General features: G+C 35.0%; 1 non-coding gene across 1 annotated transcript; it reads right to left on the bottom strand.

Moving 5' to 3' along the window:
- Positions 1–1,122: 1,122 nt before the first annotated feature.
- On the bottom strand, positions 1,123–1,229 carry LOC128286987 (small nucleolar RNA R71). The gene has a single exon (XR_008277687.1). It is a non-coding gene; the product is annotated as a small nucleolar RNA R71 (small nucleolar RNA).
- Between the last annotated feature and the right edge of the window lie 8,406 nt (positions 1,230–9,635).

Raw genomic sequence — 9,635 nt, forward strand, 5'->3', positions numbered from 1 at the left:
TTATTAGTCTCGAGAGAGATAATAATATAACTTAGGAATTTCTACGGATCAAGTCAAATGAATAAATCATCTGATTCAGAGTCAAATAACAAGTGAAGTCTAAGTGGATTTTTCCTTGGGAATTGTCTTAATCAATCGAATTTTCCTAAAAGTTTTTCCCCAATTTCTGTCTGTGCACTATTAGTTTAGTTAATTAATTTAGATAAACAAATCCCTTAATTTTTAGGCTAGATAATAAAAAGAAAGTAATTACTAGTACTCTTGGTTACTTTGGGTTCGACAATCCGGTCTTGCTAAAGTTATACTACTGTTCGATAGGTACACTTTCCTTCATCATGATAATAGCTAGTTTCAAGAACGCTTAATTATAAATTTTTAAAACCTGTCGCGAATATCACGTATCAAGTTTTTGGCCCTGTTGCCGGGGAACTAGGATATTAGGAACACTCGATTTTTATTACTTTAGCAATTTTACTTTTTTTTGCAATTTAAATTTTTATTTTCTTTTATAATTCTTCATTTATTTTCTTCTAATAGGTTTTTCTAGTTTATGACTAGAAGAAACCCTTCAAGACCATTACTGTTTGATAGTGAGATCGATCGCACAGTTTCAAAAACCGAAGAAAAATAAGGCGAAGCTTAAGATACACAGAGGAAGAGCAAGAGGACGATATTTCAACCATAATCAAGGACATGGATGAAAACCAAGAAAATCTGCTACCTTCTGCGATTGCTGCTAATCAGAATCCTACTGGACATACTATGTATGATTATGCTAAACCTTCTTTAACAGGAATTGAATCGAGCATAGTTAGGCCTGCTGTTGCTGCCAATAATTTTGAACTGAAACCTAACAACATTCAAATGATCCAACAGTTTGTTCAGTTTGATGGTTTGCAGGACGAGGATCCCAACGCTCACTTGGCAAATTTCTTAGAGTTTTGCGACACTTTTAAAATCAATAGCGTTTCTGATAATGCCATTCGCCTTCGGTTGTTTCCTTTTTTGTTAAGGAATAAGCCTAAACAATGGTTGAACTCGTTATCACGAGGGTCAATCACAACTTGGGAACAAATGACTGAAAAGTTTTTATTAAAATATTTTCCGCCGGCTAAAACAACCAAATTACGTAATGATATATCGTCTTTTGTGCATATGGATTTAGAAACACTCTACGATGCATGGGAGAGATACAAGGATCTGTTGAGAAGGTGCCCTCACCATGGGTTACCACTCTGGCTATAGGTTCAAACATTTCACAATGGCTTGAATCCTTCATCTCGATAGATGATCGATGCAGCCACTGGTGGGACTATCAATAATAAAACACCTGAAGATGCTTATAAATTTATTGAAGAGATGTCACTGAATAATTATCAGTGGCAAGTCATGAGGACAAAGCCAAAAAAGCAGCCGGCATTTATAACGTCGATTAAGTCACCATGCTTTCTAATCAGGTAGAACTCCTCAATAAGAAAATTGATGGTTTTCTTAGTTCTTCACAGGTTCACCTAGTAATGCAGTGTGAAGCAAGTGGAGGTGGATCAAGCAATTCAGATTACCCATCCTATTGCCACAACATAAAGAACGAGCAGTTAAATTACATGGGTGATAACCATTGATCTCAAAATAATCCTTATAGTAATACTTACAATGCCGGTTGGACGAACCACCCAAATTTCTCATGGGGAGGCCAAGGGAATCAGCGATCACCACCACCTCCATTCTTCCAGCAACCACCCTACCAATAAGAGAAAAAGCCGAACCTTGAGGAGATGCTAACAAAATTCATCTCAGTGTCAAAAACTCATTTTTAGAATACCGAGACAGCACTTGAAAATCAACAAGCGTCGATCCAAGGGCTCGAAACTCAGATAGGTCAGCTCAGTAAATTGATATCTGAACGACCACAAGGTAGCCTACCGAGTAACACTGAATCTAACCCAAGGGAGCAAATTAATGCAATTACCATTCAAGATGAGGAAGGGTTAGTTGCACCTGAACTAGAACATAGGCAAGAAACTGTGGTAAGTAAAGGTAAGGGTGAGGTGGACCACAATAACCAGAAATCGGTAAGTTAAGAGTACAAACCTCATGTGCCATACCCAAACGCGACAAGGAAAGACCGCACAAAAGAAAAATTCGGTAAATTCCTTAAATTATTAAAGAAGTTACATATTAACTTATCGTTTATTGAAGCTCTTTTGCAGATGCCAAACACAGTCAAATTCTTAAAGGAGCTTTTAATAAATAAGCGGATGTTGGATGAGGAATCGCATTTGGAACTAAATGCAATTTGCTCAGCCATACTACAGAATAAGCTACCCAACAAATTAAAAGATCCAGGGAGTTTTACGATTCCCTGTTTAATTGGTAGCCTAGATGTTAATAATGCTTTGGCTGATTTAGGGGCTAGTATCAATGTCATGCCTTACAAAATGTTTAAACAACTAGGTCTTGGGAAACCCAAACAAACTAGGATGAGTATTCAATTAGCCGATAAAAAAATCAGAGTTCCTAGGGGGATTATTGAAGATGTACTCGTTAAAATTGACAAATTTATATTCCCAGTTGATTTCGTTGTTCTAGACATAGAAGAGGATAGTAACGTTCCTTTAAATTTCGGGAGGCCCTTTTTAGCAACCGCTAGAACAATAATTGATGTCACACTTCGTGTGGGAGACAAAACAATCACCCTAAGTTTAGACGTTATTATTCTCGAGAGAGATAATAATATAACTTAGGGATTTCTACAGATCAAGTCAAATGAATAAATCGTCTGATTCAGAGTCAAATAACAGGTGAAGTCTAAGTGGATTTTTCCTTGGGTATTGTCTTCATCAATCGAATTTTCCCAAAATCTTTTCCTCAATTTCTCTCTGTGTACTCTTAGTTTAGTTAATTAATTTAGATAAACAAATCCCTTAATTTTTAGGCTAGATAATAAAAAGAAAGTAATTACTAGTACTTTTGGTTCCTTTGGGTTCGACAATCCGGTCTTGCTAAAGCTATACTACTATTCGATAGGTACACTTACCTTCATCATGATAATAGTTAGTTTCAAGAATTCTTAACTATAAGTTTTTAAAACCTGTCGCGAATATCATGTATCAACGAACTTACCTCGTACTCGAAATTGACGAATCGGATCGATTACTCGATAACCTTCGATTTTCCTTGGTCTAAATCTGAATTCTTTCTTTCTTAATCTATATGTATTCAAAATTAACCCATTTAATCACCAACTTAATCAATTTCATCCACAATTACATATTTTAGCCAATTTGCACTTTGGCCCTAAACTTTCACATTTTTTACAGTTTAGTCCCTATTTCAAAAATACACAAAATTCACACAAGTAAATCCAATCACATGCTAGCCAAATTCTCCTAGTATATGTATCAGCCATATATTTCACATTTATTTCACATTTTAACTCTTCAATTTACACTTTTCACAATTAAATCCTTATTTGACATTTTTGTCAAAAATCACTTAACAAAACTTTAATATCTACCATCAAGATTTCATAATTCATCAACAATCATTCAAAAGCTTAAGCATTCATCAATGGCAACTCACAAAATCTTTATCAATTTTAGAAATTAGGGTACGGGCTAGCTAAATTACTAAGCAACGATTACAAAAACTTAAAAATCATCAAAAATCGAGCTCAAAACATACCTCAATGAAGCTAGAAAAGTGCCGAAATTCAAAGCCCTAGTTTAGCTTCTTCTTTTTTGTTATTTCGGTGCAAAATAAAAGATGAAAAAATTACAACCTTAAGGTTTCTTTTAATTAATATTAACTTAAATCACAAATTACTAAATTAACCTTTGTTTAAACATTAATAATTCATTTCACGGATGGCTATTCATGTCAATTTCCACTAATCATAGTCTAATTACAACATAGGGACCTTTTAATTAATAAGCCATAGTAATTAGACACCTTTATCAAATAGAATGCAACTTTTGCATTTTACGCGATTTAGTCCTTTTTTCTCAAATTGAGCTATTAAACGATAAAATTAGCTCACAAAATTTTCACACATATATCAACACATGCTATAAACACCAAAAATAATATTAAAATATTTTTAAGACATATGATTTGTGGTCTCAAAACTACTATTTTGATTTAGCTAAAACAAGGCTGTTACAACTCTCCCCCTAGAGATTTTTGTCCCCGAAAATCTTACCAGTGAATAGGTTTGGATATTGCTTTCTCATAGCATCTTCGGGTTCCCACGTAGCTTCTTCAACCCCGTGTCGATGCCACAATACTTTCACTAATGAAATTTTCTTATTTCTTAGCTCTTTGATTTCACGAGCTAGAATTTGAATAGTTCTTCACTGTACAATAAATCTGACTGAATATCAACTTTGGTTGGGGAAATAACATGAGAAGGGTCAGATCGGTATCGTTGAAGTATCGACACATGAAATGCATTATGTATCTTTTCTAACTTATACAGAAATGCTAGTCGATAAGCCACTGTTCTGACTCGCTCGATAATCTCATACGGTCTGATGAATCGCGGACTCAATTTCCCTTTTCGACCAAAACACAATATCTATTTCCACGAAGACACTTTCAGAAACACTCTATCCCTGATCTAAAACTCAATATCTTTCTGTTTTAAGTCTGCATAAGATTTCTATCGATCTGAGGCTGCTTTCAAACTATCTCGTATTACTTCAACTTTTTCTTCAGTCTTTTTGATCAAATCAACTCTGTGAATCTTATTTTTGCTGAGCTCCATCCAAAACAATGGTGTTGACATTTACGTCTGTATAAAGCCCCGTATGGTGCCATTTTAATACTTGATTGAAAGCTATTATTATAAGAAAATTCAATCAATGGAAAATACTTTTCCCACATACCTTCAAACTCAAGAATGCAACATCTCAACATATCCTCGAGTATCTGTATAACTTGCTCGAGTTGACCATCTGTCTGCAGGTGAAACACGGTATTGAAATGTAACTTTGTACCCAATGCATCTTGCAATTTCTTCCAAAATCGTGATGTAAATCTCGGATCTCTATCCGAAACAATAGAAATAGGTACCCTGTGTAATCGAACAATCTCTGAAATGTACAACTCAGCAAGCTTGTCAAGCGAATAATCCGAACACACTGGAATGAAATGAGCCAATTTTGTCAATTGGTCAACAACAACCCAGATTGCATCTTTCTTTTTCGGAGATAGGGGCAAACCCGAAACAAAATTCATAGTTACTCTATCCCATTTCCACTCAAGAATCATAATCGGTTGTAATAAACCAGATGGTACCTGATGCTCAGCTTTAACTTGCTGACAAATCACACATTTAGAAACGAACTCTGAAATGTCAAGTTTCATACCAGGCCACCAATAGAGCTGTTTTAAGTCGTTATACATTTTTGTGCTTCCCGGGTTAACAGAAAAATGACTACTATGTGCTTCGTTCAAAATCATCCGAATCAGCTCTGAATTTCTCCGAACACATATTCAACCTCTGAATCTCAAACAGTCATCACCGTCAACTTGAAATTCTGAATTAGGGTTCGAATCACATTAAGCTCTTTTAGCTAACATTTGATTATCAATCTTCTAAGCTTCATAAATTTGTTGTATAAACAACGGTCTCACTTTCAATTCAGCTACAATCGAGTCGTCATCGGATAATGCCAACTGAGTATTCATTGCACATAGAATGAACAAAGATTTTCGGCTAAATGCATCAACAACAACATTTGCTTTTCCCAGATGGTAGTCAATTACTAGCTCGTAATATTTTAGCAATTCTAACCATCTCCGCTATCTCAAATTCAAATCTTTCTGAGTCATCAGATATTTAAAACTCTTGTGAATGAATAAACATGACATTTCTCACCGAACAGAAAATGGCGCCAAATCTTCAATGCAAACATAATGGCTGCTAACTCTAAATCATGAGTAGGGTAATTCTTTTCATGCGGCTTCAATTGTCTCAAGGCATAAGCTATTACTTTGCCTTCCTACATCAAAATGCATCCCAAACCATTCAACGATGCATCACTAAAGATCACAAATTCTTTACCCAATTTTGGCTATGCTAACACTGAAGCTTCAGTTAAAAGAGCTTTCAGTTGATCAAAACTTTTCTGACATTTCTCTGACCATTCAACTGCTTATCACGCAGAGTCTGTAATACAATTCTCAAATTCTTGACATACTCAATTTCATCTCGTGAATATATCAAAATGTCATCAATAAATTCAACAACAAATCGACCTAAGTATGGTCTAAAAATCCAGTTCATTAAATCCATAAAAACAACAGGTGCATTTGTTAATCCAAATGGCATAACTAAGAATTCATAATGATCGTACCTCGTTCTAAATGCGGTTTTCGGCACATCAGAGTCTTTAACTCACAATTGGTAGTAACCCAATCTCAAATCTATCTTTGAAAACATTATAGCCCATTTCAATTGATCAAACAAATCATCAATCCACAGTAGAGGGTATTTGTTCTTGATTTTCACTTTATTCAACTATCGATAGTCTACACACATTCTCATCGTGCCATCTTTCTTTTTAACAAACAGAACGGGAGCACCCTTGGGTGAGAAACTTGGTCTTGCAAACCCTCTATCAGTTAATTCTTGCAACTGAGCTTTCGATTGTCGAAGCCATTCTGTACGGAGCTATCAATATAGGAGTCATTCCCGACACTAATTTAATACCAAATTCAACCTCTCAAGTCGGTGGTAAACCTTGTAACTCTTCAGGAAACACATCTGGGTATTCATAGACAACTGACACTGATTCTATCTTCTTTTCAATCACTTTCATATCAAGCACATAAGAAAAATAAGCTTCGCAACCCTTTCTAACATATTTCTGAGCTAACATTGATGAAATCACCGCTGGCAAGCCATTCAGATCATTTGATTCAATTAAGATAATCTTATAATTCTGACATCTCAAATCAATCATCTTTCGTTTTCAATTCACAATAGCATTATGCAATTTTATCCAATCTATACCCAGAATTATATCAAATTCATCAAATGGTAACAACATCAGATCAACTGAAAAACAGAAATCTCGAATCATCAACGGATAGTTCTTGCACACTTTATCAACTAAAACACACTTTCCTAAGGGGTTCGATACTTTAATCACAAATTCAGTAGACTCTACAGGCAAAGTCTTACTGGATATTAAATTCATACATGTATACGAGTGAGTAGATCCTGGATCTATCAATGCAATCACATTAGTATCATAGAGAGTGAAAGTACCAGTAATGACGTCTAGAGATGATGCTTGATCGCGTGATTCATAACAAGTAATAAATATTTCTAATGAAGATCAAACCTGGACTAACTATTATCACGACAAAAAGGCAAGTGCACCTATCAAACAATAGTATAGTAATGGCAAGATCGGGATATCGTACCCAAGGGAACCAAAAGTACTAGTAATAACTATCTTTTTATTATCTAACCTAGAAATAAAGAGGGGTTGTTTATTAAACTAATTAACTAAACTAATTAACTAATTAAACTAAAGTAAAGAGAACAGTTGGAAAAAGACTTGAAGAAAATTAATTTGATAAAAACGACATCCAATGAGGAATCCACCTAGATTTCACTTGTTATCTGACTTTAAACCAGACGATTTATTCACTTGACTTGATCCGTGAGACTCCCTAACCTATGTTATTATCCCTTTCAAGACTAATAACATCTAACCCTCAGTTGAGTTAATCGAAATTTCTTTCTTAATTAAAACCTCTAGGGAAGCAGTAAATCACTCTATGGACTCCCATATTAGATTTCACCCTAATCCAGTAAAATCTTGTAACCCTATTTCTAGGTGTTCGATCAACTCCGTTTAATTATGCCAAATCTACTCTTAGATAGGGACTTTTGCTCCTCTGCATAAGCACATCAAATCATGAATTAATACCCGGAATATTAACTCAAGCATTAAGAACACATAATTAAGAACAAATCAAGTATTTATCATACAGTTCAGATAATAATAACAAGATCCATCATAGGGTTCAACCCCGTAGGTACCTAAGGGGTTTAGTTCATAATAAGATAAGAGTACATCTCAAAAGTATGAAAATAACAAAACATAAAGAAAACTTTAAAACACCTGAAGGAATTCTGAGAGAGATCTTCAGTCTTGGAGTAGCTCCGGCTTTTGGGATGGATCTTCTGCTTCTTTCAAATAATTCCTGGCGTGTGGTTTTGTATTCTAGAAAAATTCTGGAAGAGCCCCCTTTCTAGGTCATACTTAGGGTGTTTATATAGGCTTTGGATTGGCTTTCTTCCTCCCTAAGTACCCTTTTTCGTGTAAAATACAACTCTTTGAAAAAGGGACACACCCGTGTGCCACGGTCGTGTGACGTGTTTGCCAAGCCGTGTTTGGCCCGTTAAATTGCACACGGTCGTGTGTGTCAATGGCCAAGCCTTGTGAATCGTGAGAGCCTTGGTCGACACCCTCGAAGGACACGAGCGCGTGATCAGCCCGTGTGGCAAGGCTTAGGCCGTGTGATCTTCTCGATTTGGTTTGTTTTATCCTTTTTTAGCTCGTTTTTGGCTCCTTTTGACTCTTGGTGCTCTCCTGAGTACAAAACATGAAATAACCGGATTAAGAGCACAAAATCCACAAATCTAGTAGTAAACATCCATAAATATGCTAAGTATTTGGGGTAAAACTATGTATAATTTGGCGTTTATCAAACACCCCCACACTTAAGCATTTGCTTGTCCTCAAGCAAAACTCTCATTTACTGCTAGAATCCATTCCTCTCAATCACATAATCATTACTGATAATGTTACAAGTTATTCCACAGGAAATCATACAGTGAGAATTCAACTATAGGGGCATTAAAAGCCTCAAACAATCTGAATCGAATATTTTGGTAATAAAGTCATAGGTAATCTCCTTCCTCTAAGTAATTAACTTTAGTCCTAAATATACAAGAGATGACATCCAAAATAAAAATTCACTCAAATCACTCAAAGTTATTAAGGTTCAAAATTATGCACTCGATTGTCTAACATGAGAAGTTATTACCATAGGCTTGCATGAAAATCAAATCTCCACCACTTGTAAATGATATGATACACTAATCAAAAGGTCTTTGCATGGTTGTCACAGGGTTAGGTTACAAGTATGGATACAAGCTGAAGAGACAGGTTAAAATCGAGATAATTTTAATATATTACGCCACTATTCAAAAACTAAATTACTGAATCACAAACAAATATCTAGAACTATATTACATGAGCTATCCTTTTTTTTTCATGACAACTTTAGCTTGCTGAGGATTACACTAATAATACTGAGTTTTTTTTTTTAAGAACAAATCAAGTCAATACAATATAGAAATCATACTTCATGATTCAGTAACAAAAAATAGTGAACATAGTGAGGTAACAATATTAAATTCAATCTCGATAAAAAGGGTCAAATTAAGTAAGAGGATTTCAAAATAATGGGTTAATGGGTTAATGATGAGGGTTAATCAATAAAAAGGGTTAGTAGGCTCAAGGGGGTTCACTAATGGTTTAATTATGTGGGAAGATTTTTTATGGAGTAAGTGGGTTAAATCCTAAGTGCCTTTATCATCTCAGTATATC

Source organism: Gossypium arboreum, chromosome 13, assembly GCF_025698485.1.
Source record: "Gossypium arboreum isolate Shixiya-1 chromosome 13, ASM2569848v2, whole genome shotgun sequence".
NCBI classification, from domain to species: Eukaryota; Viridiplantae; Streptophyta; class Magnoliopsida; order Malvales; family Malvaceae; genus Gossypium; species Gossypium arboreum.